Here is an 18,500-nt window from a genome sequence, read left to right on the forward strand (position 1 = left end):
ATTTAACTGAAAATCTAAATCTTGGTAGAAGATAATATCAAACATTTTTTCGTTACATTTCCTAATCTGCTTTCCCTCATTCTATAACGTTGATTATACATTTCTGTGAATGTACATGCATTAGATACACACGTGTTACATGATTTTTTTCCCATACAATGTATTATTAATTAATTAATTAATTTTGAAGGGAAATCCGCGCATGTGGGAGCAGGCCGGGAGGCGAGAGCATGCGGTGGGGGAAAGAGCGAAAGAGCGGAAACACGCGCGGGAGAAAGACGCAACGAGGGGCCGTAGTATGACGAACGCGAGGCAACCGGCGACGATGGTGCGGGCAGTCTGCGCACGGACATCGATCGAGGTTCACGTTCCATCCACTCCCCGAAATTCCCGATTGTTTCTCGAGTCGCGATTACCGATACGTCACGTACGACAAGAAGAAAGATAGAAACAGGAAGAAAGAAAGAGGGAGAGAGAGAGAGAGAGATAGAGAGAGAAGGAAAGAGAGAGAGAGAGAGAGATAAAGACATGCCGCGGTATCCTATGCGGCAATCGTGAATTGCGTGCGCCGTGACAGTGCGATGACACCTGTGCCTTTCCGAGAGGAACGAACCGTCAGTACCGCAGCTGTGGGGGTGTTTTTCCGCGCTGCACCATAGGAATTTTGTATAGCGACCGGAAAACGTCGGTCCGCCACTGTCTTCTTCACGTCCGGCAGAGGTGAGCATACATTCAACGACATCCGATCGCCTTTCCGTGACATAAAAGGGTTATTGTATTTTGTATCGTTTAATGTACTACCTATTACATCTATCGCTATTTTTTTTGAGTATTTAAAGCGCGGCGCTTAAGCAGCGACAATAGCGAATTAATGCGACTCTGCATTCCCCCCCCCCCTCCGTTCCGTTACTCCAGATTCAATGAATCATTACTGCGCTATTATACACGTAATACAATCATTTCAGTTTGTTCTACGACTGTTAGCACAAATCACATTATGTAATAATCGATAAATGTCGGCAAATGTTGTTAACGAAGTACAGTTGTAACGCCGGGTCGGTTCGCACCAGGAGTTTTCAGCAATCCGGAGCAATCGATCGCCAGCAATTATGTTGTTTCTGAATACAGCTTTCAGAAAATACGGTTATTCCGCAACTTTTTTTGCAGTCCCTTTAACAAAGTTCCTATCATATCACAACGACTGAGATCTTTCACAACAAACGTGTTTTTGATTATGCAAATGTTAACGTCAAATGTCACGTCAAACTCACGGCGTGTAAATAATACGAGTCTCAAATTAAAGGAAGGATGATTGCCGTGTACAATTTGTACATCGTCTCAATAATGCCGGAATCAATTACGTGGACTAATTGCGTCATTATAAATGAACGACGAATTTTCGCGATATTGCAGAAATTCCGCAATTTATCGCGTCTACCGCAACGCCGCGCCTTCGTGAAAAATAATGACTCGCGAGTGGGATATTTTTCCGCGGTGGAACGATTGCAGTTTCAGTCAATGTGTTCTCGCATTTGCAATCTCGAACATGATTGCGAAACATCTACGGCTCCGTTTAGCAATGGTGATATACGACAGACAATAATGGTTAATTGATAGTAGCGCCTGCAATAAGACGATCGTGTGTCTTCACGCCTCTTCGAGAGACGCAAGAAGAATGCACAGCGAATAGAATTAGAGACATTTCGGGAGTTAAATAAATAAATTCTCCTTCTTTTGGAAATATTTATTTAAAAATTATACTTTAAAAATATTGCTTATCAGATGGGGATATTAAATTGATTAGAAAAGAGATGGTATAAAGAAGAGGTAGAGATATTGAATTCAAAAAGTTGGTGGTCGTATTTGCCGAGTAAGGTTGAAAGCAAAGTTACACATTTTCAAAGAAAATTACCGCTCTCTCCAGGTATCTTCCTCGTCCAGAAAGATTTACTTTACAAGATTTGATTACAGAAATTGATCAAAGGCGCACCAGAGTTCACGCTTGTCGTTCTAAATTTTGCCGTTAACAGTTAAGAACGGGGGCTTTTGTTCTTCAACATGAAATTTATTTCCATAAAGTACTTGTGTCTGTTCGTCATTGTGTTTACTGTCCTTCTGTCCTTAATGCGTGATGTCTCTCGTATTTTATTGCGTTACACATTCGCCGTGAGGACTTCAAACTCCGTGTTTTAATAAATCACGCGCGTACTACGTTAAACTCGGAATAACGGTGGAATTATAGAAGGATCGATAGAGCGACGCATTCATTTCGCTGAACTATATGCGCCGGTATAAATTGCAAAGCACGTGAAAGCGGTCGATTCGCTTTTACCTATCGCTACTTCACACGCTCGGTGCACCCGTGGCCATATAAACGTCATGTACGTACCATTCCCGGTACGTGTAATATTAATTCCCCGTAATTCAGCAAGTTTACATTCCAATGTAATCGTCCGCCGCATACTTTTCGGTATACTTAAGTTTATTACGTAGCAGTAAGAGAGCGTAGCGCAAAATCGTCGATATCGCACGCGTTTCAAACGTGGAACGGTTTTCGCTAAATGCAGAAGCTGCTGCCGGACGTGGATCTGAAATGGGGGATAAAGAAGACGGGATGAAGTTACAGCGGATTGGAGAAGCGAGAAGCGCGCGTGTTATACATGCTTGTATGTACACGACAAAGTGTTCCTTGTTCCAGTATGAGGATTATCGCGATTCTCGGTATCGAAATTGCGCACGACGACGACGCGGTGTCGTGTAATGCAACACTTTACGTTTCGTCAATTTTACGTTGCGATTATTTCTCACGGGATAATTTAAATATGTCGCTAAACGCATCTCCTGAGTAAAAATTCAAATTAGAGGACGGGAAATCTTATCTTTTCATCTTTAATCCCCCCATTGACGGAGGCTGGCTTAATAGACCCGTGTGTGCAATAGCGCAGTTGACGTTACAACGCGCGGTATCTCGGCGTTTAATATGCAAAGGTAGCGAATGGTTCCACTTAAATCGTGACGAGTCGCTTTCGCAAGGATTAACGATTACAGTCGCTCTCTAGGAATCGCCTCGGCTGCCTCCAAAGCGCGCGCGCGCCATATTCACGCTGTATCTCCCGTCAACGTTTTTGTAAACGTTATTTTCTTGCGGAAATCTCTGGTGGCCATCTGTCAGAGGCACTCCGCTCCCGTGCGCTCCGATGCGCCACTCGCTAAGGTCGCGATAACCGCGTTAAACCTGCTCGACGCGTTCCCGAGTTTTTAATTGCGTTAATCGCGATTTACATTAACGATGGGGCAATATCTCTCCCGGGGGGAGTTTTTAATCGGGTTCGAGAAATCCTTGAATCGTTTAAGTTAACGTGCGCCCTCCCATTAGCCTCGATAAAATTAGACCTTATATCATCAGTGATATATTCGTCCGCTGCAATCTGATCGTTTGAACGAAACGAATCGCGCATTCATACGCTATGAATACAATATGAAAAAGATACGTGCATACATATTTTGCATATCGTATTTTCGCAATATTATTGCGTATTGTTACGTAACACATAAATATTGTATTATACATAAGCACGCGTAAGCGAATTTAAGATATAATCTTAAAATAACGTGAATTACAGAAATTAACTTGAGACACGCAACTTGGGCGGGCATCTTTGCGTTTTAAAAACTTAATTTACTTAAAATTACTGCTCGGTGACTTCAGCTCATTTTTATGTAACAGCGGCCAGTTGTGTAACAATTTTTGCAACAGTTTTCTGTAACGATTAACTTTATTTTTTTTTTTTACCTTCCGCTTTTCCTTCTGCGAGCGATTCAATTCAGCGTTCCATCCATTGAGATGGGCGAAGCTTCGAGTGCATCGAACTCAGCGCATCGAAAGTAAGCGCAACGATAGGTCACTGTTACGTGTGGGATTCATTATAGATTTTTACGAGGGCTACTTTCTTCCACAGAGGCGGCAGATTTACAACCTCACGCCTCATTGCGTACTTCTAATCTTACGATTTACGGGTTACGTCATGTATGCTCTCATGCAAAACTTTCCGTATAGATAATGTCGTTGAGAGAAAATGTATAAATAAGCAATATATCCTTTCTTAATTCCGGGAGTAGTGAACATGATTAAGTACTGTAAACGCGGACGTATTATAAATTCAGCGCACAAATAAAAGTAGTCTTGCGAAACACATCAGTGATCACGATAATAGTTCACGATAATGGACTGGAAAATAATATAGAATATGGAATTGGAATTTAAAATAGAATTATAAAGTGAAGTAGTGGACACAGGAGTGAGCGTGAGGAGAGCTCAGCTCTAAAATTTGAAAAAAATAATGAATTCAAATGTAAACCAAACTACATTTCACATAGCGATATTTTAATTTTGCAGTATGGAAAGATCAAATAAATAACAGGAATATAATTGCTTAAAACAGAGGAAATTAAATTTCATATACATCATTTAGATTTGACGTATCGGTTTATTGCTTTATGTTCGATAAATAAATTAAAACGGCACATTTTATGTATGTATTATATATGTATTATTGCTTTGAATTTGACATGTCGTTTATTGCTTTACATTCGACAAAAAAAATTGCTGCCTTTTTTGGAGTGACGCGCAAACGACCGTCAGCTCCGGAAATTCCGGAGTGTTGCTGATGACGTCCCGCGACGCATCGCTGCATTGCTGCTCGGGCGCGGTATACGTTGCCGGGCGAGTAAAAGAAAAAAAAGAATTTAGAGGGAAACACAAATGCGCGGTCGCTCCTATCGTAAATCATCGTCGAAAATACAATAATACGAGAGGGAAGGGATACGCGCTCGCGCCATAAACCAAATCGCATCGGTTGACTCCGCTTGACCCTCGAGTCCGGTTGACCTTCTTAAGGGGCTTTTGTGCGACACATTTTGGTCGCTTTATGCCTTTTTCGACAGATCCCATCGCGCGGGGGCCACCGGTTTGCAATTTTATATAGATGCGTCTGCTGAGGTATCCCTCGAGGTTCCGCAGATTTGAGAGATGATAGGCCAGATATGCAGAGCACATCGTCTCGCTGGCCTCGAGGGGCGGATCATCCTAGAATTTTTATATTCAAAGTTGAGACATAAGCAGAAATTACCAGAAATTTTTATAACCAAAAAAATATATAAACAATATAATATATAATAACAAACAAAATATATAAACAAAATATAATATAATAATAATATATAAACAAAAAAATCAGTATTTCAACAGCTGTTAAAACAATATTGAACGTCTCAATTATACCTGAGCAGAAAAACAGATGTATTTTTGTTATCACTGGTGTTTCAAATGCATTTAATTTTTTTGCGTGTCATTAATTTGGAGAATTACTACCCGATACTTCATTATTACAAAGTTAGTGTTAGAAATTCTTGTTTAGCACTTTACGCTTCGAATAGCTTTGATATGACCACATCAAATAATTATACGAATAATGTGCTTCAAACACCCTAGCTTTCGCTTTTGTTCCCGCTCGAAACAGTCTCGCCTGTGCCGAATCACGCACGCGCGATCATAAATTGATAATATCAGTGAATTAGTTAGCGTGATCGAGTTGGTTTGCATATAACGTACATAACTGTAGAATGCGATCGCGTTGCACGCGCATTTATCAGCTTAGTTTATTTATTCTAAGCATGGCTATCTAATCAGTTTGAAATATTAATCCTTGATTTATCTTGAAATATTAATTCAATTTTCGAAATTACTATCAATATCATATATCGTATACGCATATCGTATAATTATAATTATCTACTCTAGCTTGTTTACATCGTGATTATCTATACCTATATACATATATATACATATATATATATATATTATATATATATATGTATACATACATACATATAATACGAGTGTGTGTCGTACAATACGGCATAATAATTTTTTTATTGCTTAATTAACGATTTTGATCTGATTAGTTGAAGAAAATCGAGAAGCGCGTAAACAGCTTTTGATATGGATTAACAGTTATATAATTGAATAAAAATCATTTACGTTTAGAGTCATTCACATTTGCTCCAGCGCGTGCAGCGTTAGAAACGTACGAGCGGTCAACGTGCAATCGTTCTCGCGTGCGTCACTCGATCTAAACAAAATCTCCCGTCCACCCTGCACTCCGCTATTGTTGTCAAAGAAATTCGCTCTGCCTAAATGCATCTCGGACCACCCGGGTAGGGCGGCCCACGGCGAGAGATCTCTCATCAACCATCGTCGTTCCAAAGCGTGACACTTGGACAATAACGCCTCCGCGACGACGACGTAACGCGTCGCACCTGTCCACGATCAATGAATTAAGAAACGGCGGAATGCGTTCTGCATTTTGTTAATGCGCCTGTTTACCCCGTACGTAACGATTCAGGCTCAAGGAGCGTAAGTCGGGAATTTTATTTTTATCGCCTTTCCTCGCTGTACCTGCCCCCCCCCCCTCCCTTCGTCCCCGCGGCCTTCGCCGCGCTCTCGCGTGCTGCAGTTATCAGATCGTGCTGCACATATTGGGATACTTTCTCGGGGCCCGTCTCGCGTCTCTCGACATTCGTGCCGCGCCGCACCGCGCCGCACCGCAGCAGCACAGCGCCTGAAACGAGTGAAAGTATTCGGAATTCTTGCGGTCAGTTTGACTCGCGGGCTCGCCACCGAGGAAACTTACGCAACCCGTAGAGTAACAGGTGTATTGCATGTGCAATAACGTGTCTGGAGGGATCCAGAGGTCGTTTGTACTCACGGGCGGAACGGCCGACGTACTATACTATATACTGCTACGTGATGCGAGACACCTCGGAAACCAACGAGTTACCGTGTAATTGATAAATTATATCGTCGTAAACAACCCCCGTGACCAACGTCGATAATTGAATATTCGCGAGTCGAAGCGACCCTCCGTGAAATTCCCCCTCAGCCGTGCAGCTATATAGGGAGCTCGACATTCGCGCATGCACCGCGCTCGGCATGTCAACGTTTACAGTAAACGTTACGGTAACAGTTACAGTTGGCACGTCGCCTGACGACACGTGTGTCGCTCGTAAGAAAATGCGCGGTTAGAAATCTTTTCGGGCCGATTCTCTCGGCGATTTCACGCGATTTCGCGCGAGGACGCTCGCGCGCTCTGACGCTCCGCGTTCCTTCTTACGATCATCGCGCTCTCGGTATATAAATATATCGCGCGGCGGGCGTCGCGCCGCGCGCGCAGCGCGCGGATAAGGAGACGAAACGGGATTAGTTTTTTCTACGGGGTTCAGGAAACCGGCAAGGTTAAACGATGGCGCACGATCCGAGAGAGGGGTCTCTCGAAGGAGACACGAAAAGGATACCTCCGCTGGATCTACGCCGGATGCACGCGATCACGGGCGGCGCGGCTCGTTCGACATGCATCGGGCATGTGCTCTCGCGTTCCGTTTTCGCCGCGGAGCGGAGCGAGAAAGCTTGCGTTTTCAAGCGAGACGAGAACGCGCAAGGTTAATCCAGTCGCTCGTGTTCGACGCTAATCGCTGCATGGTGCCGCTCCGGTTAATCGCGCTTGAAAATCGCTCGATATATATATTGATCGCAGGTGCAAAACTCACCTGGAATCGAACTGTACCTTGAGATTTTCTTCGCGAGGGCACTTTTCTAATGCAAGTCCAGATTTCCAGATTTTTGATCTCTCGCATGTCCTAGAATTGAATTTGTTTTGATCGTTTTTCCGCGCAGTACATGCGCGCGATGATATTAATATATACAGGACGCATATCTCGCTTATCGTCGATCCGGAATAACCTGCTTGTTATATTTATATTACAATATTTAAATTCTATATGATTACGTGAGTGGGAAACGCTAATGTCCCTTTACGTCGCGTCGCGCGAAGGCGCTCGTTGCGTTACCATTAAAACGGCGTAACTTTGTATACGAAGCCAAGAAAATGTCGGCCGATCCTGTTCGCGCGCCGCGCTCCAACAGAATTCCCGGGCGTATAAATAAATAATAGGATTTAGCCAATGGAGGAGGTGAGGGGACGCGGAGCGTCATCGAAACGGCCCCCCCGTGCATTGACCCCTCGTGTCGCTATCCGAGGCGCGAGCGCCGCTTAATCGTCGCGACGTAACTAAGCGCAATTAAACATAGACGCATATAGAACTGGATGCGAACCGGCTTAGAATTATATATTATCGCCCGATGCGTGATTATAACGTAACTGTATACACTCAGGTGCAAAACGCCCCGTACGGCAAAAATTGTTGTGGAAATACCTGTATACGTTATAAGTTATCATTCTCGCTAATAATACACGCGGTAACGCACCATTAAATTACTAATAACACTCGTAATAATTTTAATTCGCGATAATTTCGAATGCGGTCAACACAATCGCACGTGCGGACGTCGCTTGGAAGTCAGCTTTTCTCGCGCGGCGTTTCGAGTCCCGTCGGACGTGAATTATTAACGGAGATTAGCGAGCGTTACTTACAATTATAAGGTGGAAATGTCGTGTCAGCCACGCGGTTAATTACGCGCTAATACTAATAAGGCTACATTCCTAACGGGTCCCCCACGACGTTTTACGCCGCGAGATGAACGGATTCATGTTCACGTCGAATCGTACGTGTTTGCGCTATAATCGCGTATTGTACCGTGTCGCACTTTTCTTACCGGGGCATCGTCGAAGCTCTCCGGGCGGCGTGCGCGACGTTCGGGTTTCTTTCTCTCTCTCTCTCTCTCTCTCTCACTCGGGATCGGGACGGGGTCAGGATTTGGCGGTGCGACAACGCACGCGAGAGAACTGCCTCGAAATAGCTGCCGCGGGGTAGAAACTTCGGGTTATAGTTAGCTCCTCTTATAGTTAGCCGCTGACTAGCGCGCTGCAGAATGCGAAACGAGTATGTTTCTTTCCTCTTCCTTCTGCCTGAGCTCATTTCAACGCGCGCGCGAGCGCGCGTTTCCACTCCTTCCTCCTCTTAATTCTCGCTTCTAGATCTCGCCGATTTTTTCTTTCTTCCTTTATCACTCTTTCTCCTTCTTTCTTTCCTTCAGTCGCTCTGCGAATATTCATCTTTCTTTCTCCCTCTTTCGATTCGAGCTCGTGCGGTAACGGAATCTCGCGGCGAGATGGAAGGGAGAAAATGAAAAGGAAACAAGAAAAAAGGAGAAGAGAAGACGGGGGACGGGAGAGGAAGGGAAAAGCAGATCTACGTGCCGTGGATGTACTCTCGATGGACTGCGACGGACACATCTATCCGAGATCTACGGCCGTCGGATGCTGCGAAAGTGGACCGCGCATCCTACCGCCGCGGGCCGTATTCGCGAGGAGGCATCGTTTATTTACATAAATGGATGGCCATTCATGCGCCCTTCCGCTAAATATTATATTCGCCTCATTGGCTGCCACGTTAGTTAAATATAATTCGCTTCGGGTGAGGTGTTTCCCGTCAACGTGAATAATACATCGTATCGGCCGCCGCAACAAGCATCGCGACAGCTCCAGCTTATTAATTATGCTCTCATTAGCGAAATAAATGATTCCTGCTAATGCTTATTCGTCGCCGTTGAAAACGAATTTATTAAAGAGCGGAGGAAGATGATGGGTTTATTGCGAATAAAATCTTCGTTTTTGTATAGCTGCTTAATAAAATTAATTAATTAAATTTAATGTCAACATCACGTATAATTTAACATTATGTTCAGTGCATAAAATAAAAATGTAATATAATACGTTATGTAATTATCTTGAAAATATTACGGCGGTAATAACATTGCGAATTGACAGCCCAACAATCTCTCGCGCCGAGTCATCCGCAGTCGCGCAGCGCACAATAATTCTCCACGCGCTAATATCTTGCTTGCGAGTTTCGAGAATTATTATGCAAAGCATTTTACAGGGGTGATTAATCAAGCAGCGGTTACATAGAGGTGTTTAAATTGATTAGCACGGGAATACACGCGAGAAGTAAGTCCGTTCTCCATTCTTTTCGTTTTCGTCATTGCTTTATCGTCGTCGTAAATCGTGGCGGGAAGATACCGGTGTGACACGTACTAAAAGGTTCGTACACCTCCTAAGTGTACTCCTTTTACTCGGGGCCCAAATTATAACCAGATCGAACTATCGCATTTATCACGACCGACAGAGACATAAATTTAATCAACGTCGCGCCTTTAACACCTCCATGACGCGCCAAAGCGTATAACGCATACGCTGTATTCATTCGCGCGACGACGCTCACAAGTACAAATCTGTGTACTTGTAATACCTAAACTTACGTACTTAAATACCTGTACTCAGGTATTTAACTCCAAGTATCGATACTCCAGTACAAGTTGAATTGGTTGAATTAATAATTATCAGCAAAAATTATCAGCTAATATTGCTGAACAAAGAACAATTTTTTAAATTGAAATTAATGCAAACGTCATCTAAGTAGATAAAAATATTTTACATTGACATTTGGAGAAATCGATACGTGCAGCTGTACAAAAATAATATTGGCTTCGCAGAATATAATTTTGCTGTTCTATGCAAATAATTTTTGTCGCGCAGACTCGATTTGATATCGATATATTCTATATAACATTATGATTCTTTCGTGACGCTGCACAAAAAAATAATCGTCTCTTTTCTGGACGCGTATTTTAGTAATTTTCCAATCCCGTGTAAAAGGACAGGCGGGAATCAAGCGGAACCAACAGTATCATCCTTTACTCTCTCAGTCGAGGATGAGCAATCAAGCAGTGAACATCTGGCATTATTTTTCACGCTGTCACTATCGCAGCTTCCGGCCATTTTATACCTACCTACCTGCCCGCAGCTCGCTTTATGAATTAGCCGCGTCCGCTTTCCTCGATCGTTCCCCATGCGCGCGAATCAACTCTTTCGTCGCGCACGTTCTTCGTTGGCTTCTCTACCTCCGATCCGAGGGGTGTGTATATACCTTCGATAGAAAGCGCACTTTTACGCACGCCGGGATTCAAGTTCGCGCGCGCCTCGCAAGTAAAACCGGCTGGCTAAGCGGCTCGGTGTTTGCACCTACACGTATCACCGCGCGCGCGCGCGCGCGGCTAAATGAATTCAGACGGTTATAGCTACTGGATACCGGGAGATTACGCCGAAGGTAATCCCGATCGTATTCTGCAGGAAAAGCCGGCCTTCGACTCCGCGTGTCCCTTTTTTTTTCTTCGATTTTCTCTCCTCCCCACGTCGCTATGGTCGCGCTAGCCCTCCAGGCGAACTGCAGCCCTCGTCCTGCGTTCTGCCTTCCCTTCCTCTCGCTCTCTCTCCTTTCCTCCTCCTTCTTTCTTCCCTCTCTCTTCCTCTCGCCGTAACCATAAGAGCGAACGGAGGAAGCGACCGATTAAGTTTTTGTTCGCTCGAGAATTAGAGGTCGAGCGAAGCTGATGTCGAGACGGCGAGAGAGAAGCGAAAGAAAGAGGAAACCGCGTGCGAGAAGAGGAGAGAGGAGCGATCAGAGCCGAGAGGAGGAACGTATATACGCGAACCGAGGAGAGCCGTCGAATGGGCCGATTCCAGTTGCTCTCGATTCTCTCTCTCTCTATAATGCTGGAGAGGATCGTCACGGATTCGGGAGAAGTTGCTCCTCGCTTCACGGGACACGGGACCTTTGTCTTTCTTCCCACGGCGAATCTCCTCTTTACCTTTCCGCCTCTTGCTTGCGACGCGCCTCGGTTACGCGCCTCGGTTCGCCGCGCGTCTCTAAAACGACGCGATGTCGTTTGATACAACGAAATGTATAATACGAGCCGGGATGCCTTCTTCGAAACTGACCGACGCGTCGCGACGGATATCACGCAAACCGGCTATGAATAACTGTTCCGTGCCAATCATCACGTGGATACTGGATCTGATACTGAACTATCCAGCCTGATCAGTTGCAAAACGGCTCGCAGAGTAATAATAATATGTTCTTGCACGGATTATATTTTCCTTGACATAATTTTTCGTGCTATCCGCCGTTTGCGAAAGGCCTAATTTATTCATCGACATACGGCCATATATAATTTGTACTTAAGTATGGATTATATTACCCGTAACGAGAGGATATTTGCTCCGACGCTTTACAGCAACATTTTTTTATAATCTTTTTAATATGCAATTATTCTTCGTCAGTAGAGGTTGGAATTAAAGTTATGCGGTCTTGGCACTCTTGGCATATATATAGGTATATATATCGGTATCGGTGGTGCACCGATCGGAAACTTTACCGGTGTCATACTGGTATCGTCTCTTTCATTCCCTCTTATTATGGATATCCGCCCCTGCTGGAGAACACAATACCACCCTTCCTTCCCAAGTCTTTCTCTCACGCGCTCTTTCTCTCTCCTCTGTCCGCGTCTTCCATTCATCATACATGCAGGGTGGAACCGTATAATTTAACCACCTTGAATATTTCCGTTGTTAGCGGACCGATGCAAATTTTTCGTCGTCCTGAATAATCTGATCCGCATATGTGCTGACAATAAGTACAGTAAGACGCAACTTTTTTTTCCTCGAAGTTCGCGCAAGATTACCCTCGGCTTTTCTTAAACGAAACAAACGGACCGATCGTATCGGTCCACTATAACAATAAAGCAGCAAGCAAACTATATATTCAAAAAGTGGTGGTCAAAAGTCCACTTTGTTTTGAATTATATTTGTCTTTTATTATCCAGTCTAAAAACGATAGGTTTCTTTCTCGGAGCGAAAGACTTGTTTTACTCGGAATTCATCGGCAGCGCGGCGGCCGGCCGTGGATCTACATTCTACCTCGTGCGAGAGCCGCGGGTAATAGCGCGCGCAGGATACAGGGGCGTGTACGCATAAATAAGGCAGCATGCGTTTCCACACATCTCGTATACCTGATCTTTCGTCAAACACGCGTTCCACCTGCTGACCCCCACGCGCAGGGTCAACCGGCACGCGCCCGGTATCCGCATCACCGGGTGATATATCCCTCGCTCGTATCGTTACCGTCGGAATTGCTTTGTGCAACATCGCCTGCCTCTCTCGGCGAGAGTCCGCTCTCCGTCGCGCCCGCGCTGCCGCGTATCCTGCAGCTCTCCGTATCGGCTCGCATCGATTTCAATTGTCGATTTCAATTGGGGGAGCGCGGGAGATTCCAAAAAACGTAAAGAGTACGAGCCGACCTCGCGTTTCTCTAGGGATCTCGAGATCGAAGAGGAGAACATTTGTTTTCGACTATTTCCCGAGATTAACAAGGCGTGTTTTTAGAGACCGGACACGGTCCGGTGAACAGCGGATAACGCCGGCCAATAAAACTTATCGGTATTAAACGTATATAAAAAGGTGCGTGCTCATGCATCTTTCACTATTACACGAGCGCGCACGTAAGTTTACATCACGGAACAGAAAAGCCTATTTACGCGTACGTACATGTACCTACATAATGCGTGTATGTGTGTGCGTGCGCGCGCGCGCGCGCGTGTAGGTATATGCCTATATAGAGTTTTTCCTCGCGCACCGCGCGTATATATCCCATCCAGATGGATGATGCAGCGCGTTCCTCGCGCCGTTGCACAAAGGATTCGGTCCGCACTGTCTTTGATTCACCTGATTTTGCATCCTCGCAATCGCGCATTCATATACACACGCGTAAGAAGCTTCCTCGATGGTGTTCGCGGCGGGATGATGCAGCCGGTACGCGCGGTATACACTGGCGGATTAGAGGGAACAGTTACAACGACTGTTGCGATCTAGTGTACCTCGATAAGCCCCGATAATGGTCAACTTTGGATAAGAAAAGCCGTCGTATCATCATTTCCATTCAGCGACAATTTCTCTATCTCTGTGAGATGCGTGCTGAATGAGTGTACGCTAAAGAGCGTGTCATCTCTCGACCGATCACGCGCCGATTACTTAATCGTTATTATAACTATATAAATTAGCGTCTCTCGCGCGACTCGATGTTTCAACTTATCCGATTACACCGTACGACGTTATAATGCATATATATGCAATGACGGATGGACCGATGTCGGCCGAACTTGCGGCTATATAAATTTCGGAATTTGATATTTCGCCGACGACGCGGTATGCGCCGAGGAAAAAAATTGCATCACCTGCACAGAAAAAACATATAGCCCCTGACATTATCAAACTGGTTTCGCGAAAAGGACGCGAAGTTTCCGACGTATATTGAATTTCGTACGATCGCTTTGGAAAGCGTTCCATTTTCGAATGGTGTTAACCGCTGATGTCGTCGCTTTCCCTCGTCTAGAGTATAATTAGGTTTATTTAAAAAATTTACTTGTTTCATTATAGATACATAAATTTAATGATATATGACCCTAATATATCTTCTTCGATTCTTGTTTTCTCTCTCTCTCTCTCTTTCTTATAAAAGAGAACTGTTGCAAGCAATTTGACTATTTCGGACGCGGTTTCCTCGATCGGGCTTTGCTTTCGCCCTCGAGCGGCCTTATAGGTAAGAACCGAGTCCCGACATCTCTCTCGTACAGATCACACGGGTATTTTTAGATGGGACATTGATTGGGGATTTTTGACACGCATCTCCGCATCTTCGCGAAAAGGAGGAGGTCCCGCCACGCGATGCGGGCGCACGTTGCAGGCATACGCCGCGCGACGAGTGAATGCATAATGGTGAATCATATCTTCGCCGAAGAAACTAGATCATTAAGCCATGCAACCTTGGGTTTCTTGCCAAGTTCAGTGCACTGTCCGGTCGACTACGCTGAATATACCTATCCCGGCAGTATTTGCTTCTCTCGCGTCTCTCCTTCCAAGGTCTAGCCGCGTCTCTCTCCCCCCCCTCTCTCTCTCTCTCTCCTTTCTCTCTCATGCTTCTCTCGCTTTTCTCTCTCCGCATCCTCTCCCGGTTTCCCTTCCGCGGCGTGTACGGGCGTGCGTGCGTACACACGCGTGTACGCACGTATACACGTAGGCTGAAGCCTCTCTGCGCCTCTCCCCTCTCTCTGTCTCTCTCTCTTTCTCTCTACCGCGTGACCGCTGCGTTTTTCTACGTGCCACCGTCGTCGGCCGTCCCGAGATACGAGGAGGCCATCTAAGCCTATCCTAGTTTTTACCTAGGCCTGACCAAGTCGCAACGAGAAAGTCTGGCCTGCTGTTGTATTTCAAGCCATCTAAGGCCTCTGACTACCCTCCACCTTATACGATTATATCCGCCGCGCTGTGCCGCACTGCGCGAACTCCAGATACGCCGTAAGAAGAGGGAATGAGGAGAGATGGAAGGGCTTCGCTCCTTGGACGGTGATAATGACGTGAAATACGCCTTTATCTTCTATCGTAAATACTTCATTGTTTGTATTTCCTCACTCAGTACCTAGACTATCAGGCTTGTTTAGCAACAGCAGGTGCAAGAGACGAAAAAATGTTAGATTGACGTAAAAGATCCTACTTCTCGGATGTGTTTGAAAAAAAAATGAAATTAATGCCAAAGCAATATTTAATAAAATGATCGTTATTTAAATTATTTTCATTATATACTTTCATACTCATTTAAAAGAAAGATCTCTCAAATCTTCCAAAAAATTTTGGATTTTTAGCTTTACTTTAATATAAGATTTTTCATAAAAAAAGACTTGAATTTTCTTAATAACTGAAAGAATTTTTATACTACTATACTTTTATACTACTATACGCTGTATCCATGTATAAGCAAAGGAAGGAAGACCTTTTTGAACATGGATATTAGACACAGTAATGACGTGGAATACGCCATCATTTTCTATTGTAAATCTTTGATGGGGCTTTTCTCTTTGAAAGCGGGGTCATCTGACCGCAACTACCTGGTAGTAACGTTGAGAGAAGAAGAAGCTGCCAGTTAAAGAGAACTGTCATACTTTCACGATACGTTTGTGCAATTTTATGTATTTACATACTTAATTCAAAAGTGCTTAGCGTTTGAATCGTTGATTCGAGGCTCCTTTTGCGAGGGATCATTTTCTCGTCGATTATACCACATGATTGCTGAACGTCTCTTTCTTCTAAGCTTTTTCTAAAACCATTACATATCGTACCGTTGTAATAGAATTTTTTTGGAAAAAAATGGACTTTGCTCCTTAATGGATTAGCGTTGTTGCAGCTGCACGTATCTACTCTCTGCACGTGAGTCAGAAGCGATAGCGGATGGAGGGTCTTCCGGACAGGAAGTACGCGTCGGGCATTCTGTACCAGCGATATAAGACACGGCGGTAAACCCAATTATCAGCGCGTCTTAACGAAAAAAAAAAAACTCGGAATTCTCTCGCTTCAACAAGATCCAAAAGTCAGCTCCCGTTTCCCGCAGCTCTCTCGCGTGGCCGCGCGAGTTTCTCTCCCTCTCTCGAAATCCTTCACCGTTGATTTTCCGGCGAAAAATCCCTCGGCGGAACTGCCGAGCGTTGCGGCATAAAGTTTATTGCGTTGCGAGCAAGATACTATCTACACGCCGATAATTTCCCGCACCTTTTTTAGAACCGGCGGCGGCCGGAGCGTGTGCGCGCACGCGGGATCTTAAAGGGACGCGAACGAGTAAGGTATAACAAGGCTTTAATCGTTCTGAAAATTACGTCGCGCGTGAAGCGATACGGTATTACGACACGAACCGTACTATTACGCGAAATCTTCAAAATGCCTACCTCCGACGTTTTATGGCGGTGTAAAAAGGGATATAAACGTGGAAAGCGTAACGGGCATATTATTAGCATTTTGATCTCCTTCACACGAGTATCTTTGGCTGCGGGTACGTATGTGAGTTGTATTAAGTAATATTCTATGATACTTTTGCGTTCGAATCTAATCGCGTGTCTATCCGGCAAACGTTATATGTCTCTCCGACAAATATATGTGGACCCAGTATATCGCACTTTTATCAACCCGTTTCCTTTGTTTCTCTCTGTATCGTATTATATCTCATTAACGACGAATGAGAGACGAAGCGTGTAAAACTATACATTAAAAAATTAGATTGTTTCCGCGTTCCGTTGTTGTTAAGGTTCTACTAGAATTAATTGAGAAGCAAGATTGCTTTTTCTACTCTCAAGACCTACTTTGCGCCGAGAACACGAGATGCCCGTGTAAGGAGAATAAAAAGAAATGATAATCTGCTCGGGTGTGTATTTGTCAGAACTACGGAAACTTTTTTATCTTGCTGATAGAAACGAGTAGAAAAGTGCTCGAGAGTGCCAAGACAGTCGATACTTATCGAAGTACGGAGCTTCTTCGAGAAAAAAAAAACCGAATATAAACCCTCGTAACGTCGCCCTTATGCCACGCAACATCCGATATCCTTCCGCCGGCCACTCGTTACTCGCTCGTACGTGAACAATGTAATACAACACCCGCGATACAGCAGGCGTGCTTAAATGAAGCGATCCACGCGCTATTGGCGATCAGCGCGTGTGCGCACGCACGCAGAGTTCATCGGGACGATCAATCCCCAAATGTCGAATGCAAAAAGCTCGAGAGGGCCGCTCGCCGTTGAAAGTAGAAATCGGAAGAGCGTCTTCTTAAAGCGTAAGAGAACGCATCGTCATTTGGACGCTCGGCGTTCCCCCGATTATATAGCTTCCGATTTGATGCTGACGCAAATAAAAAGTTGCGGAAGCAGAAGTCATAACGGAGCATGAAACGCAGACGTGGCGTAGTTGTACATAACGGGCGTGCATAAGTCGGCAATGGGACGTAAACCGTCCGTACATAGTTACGAAAATATAACTCTCTAGAATATACTCTCTAGAAACGGAGAAAAAGAAAGAGAGAGAGAGAGAGAGAGAGAGAGAGAGAGAGAGAGAGAGAAGGGGGGGCGAAGTCGTGTGAATAATGTACTGTCGATAACACCTTTTCACGATGCGAATTGCTGTTTATTAGAAACGGAAGGATTATATGCCGGATGGAGGAAATAAGGGCTAAAGTTAGTGGCATTTCTATTGCCAATTAGTTGCACGTTTAACGTAGCAGATATCCGCGATAATAAACCTTAATATCTGACCATTAAGTTACATTTTTTGCAATTATTATTATTAGATTGTTGTAATATAGCGTGGCATTAGGTTATATCGTATATTACGCTATATATGTATATATATGTTTCGCTTCATATATTTTACTTATACGAAAGTTTCTCAGAAAGTGTCACGTCTCGAGAGAGTTCTAGATTCTTAATCCTAGATTTCAAATTCTATGATTTTAAATTCTAGATAAATGTGAATGGAAATGTTATGTTTTGAATAAAGACATACATCATCCACATCCATCATAAAGTTTACATATCTGTGTGAACTTGAATAATTAATGTTCACATATATACGTTTCTTTTCCTTTCGCTGAATCTCGTTGAGAACTTAATTTACGCGTGCAAATTAAATACCTCTGGATTTCTTTAATATATCCTACGTGACACGTAGCTCGTTGCGAAAGTGCAGCTCATGAAATGCCGTCTCTGGCTAGATATCTCCCAAAATGTCAACGTCGATGAAAGAGGAACAGAAAGTACGTAGTCATTTTAATTATATA

At 44.3% G+C, this 18,500-nt stretch overlaps 1 protein-coding gene across 1 annotated transcript in view; it reads left to right on the forward strand.

Moving 5' to 3' along the window:
• Positions 1-18,500, forward strand: part of LOC105459272 — a 28,031-nt gene that overhangs the window by 224 nt on the left and 9,307 nt on the right. The window contains exon 2 of the mRNA XM_011705164.1: positions 191-720. The gene's annotated coding sequence lies outside the window, so the exon portion shown is untranslated. The remainder of the gene's footprint in view (positions 1-190; positions 721-18,500) is intronic.

Source organism: Wasmannia auropunctata, unplaced genomic scaffold (genome assembly GCF_000956235.1).
Source record: "Wasmannia auropunctata unplaced genomic scaffold, wasmannia.A_1.0 LD334199.1, whole genome shotgun sequence".
In the NCBI taxonomy this organism is placed as follows: Eukaryota; Metazoa; Arthropoda; class Insecta; order Hymenoptera; family Formicidae; genus Wasmannia; species Wasmannia auropunctata.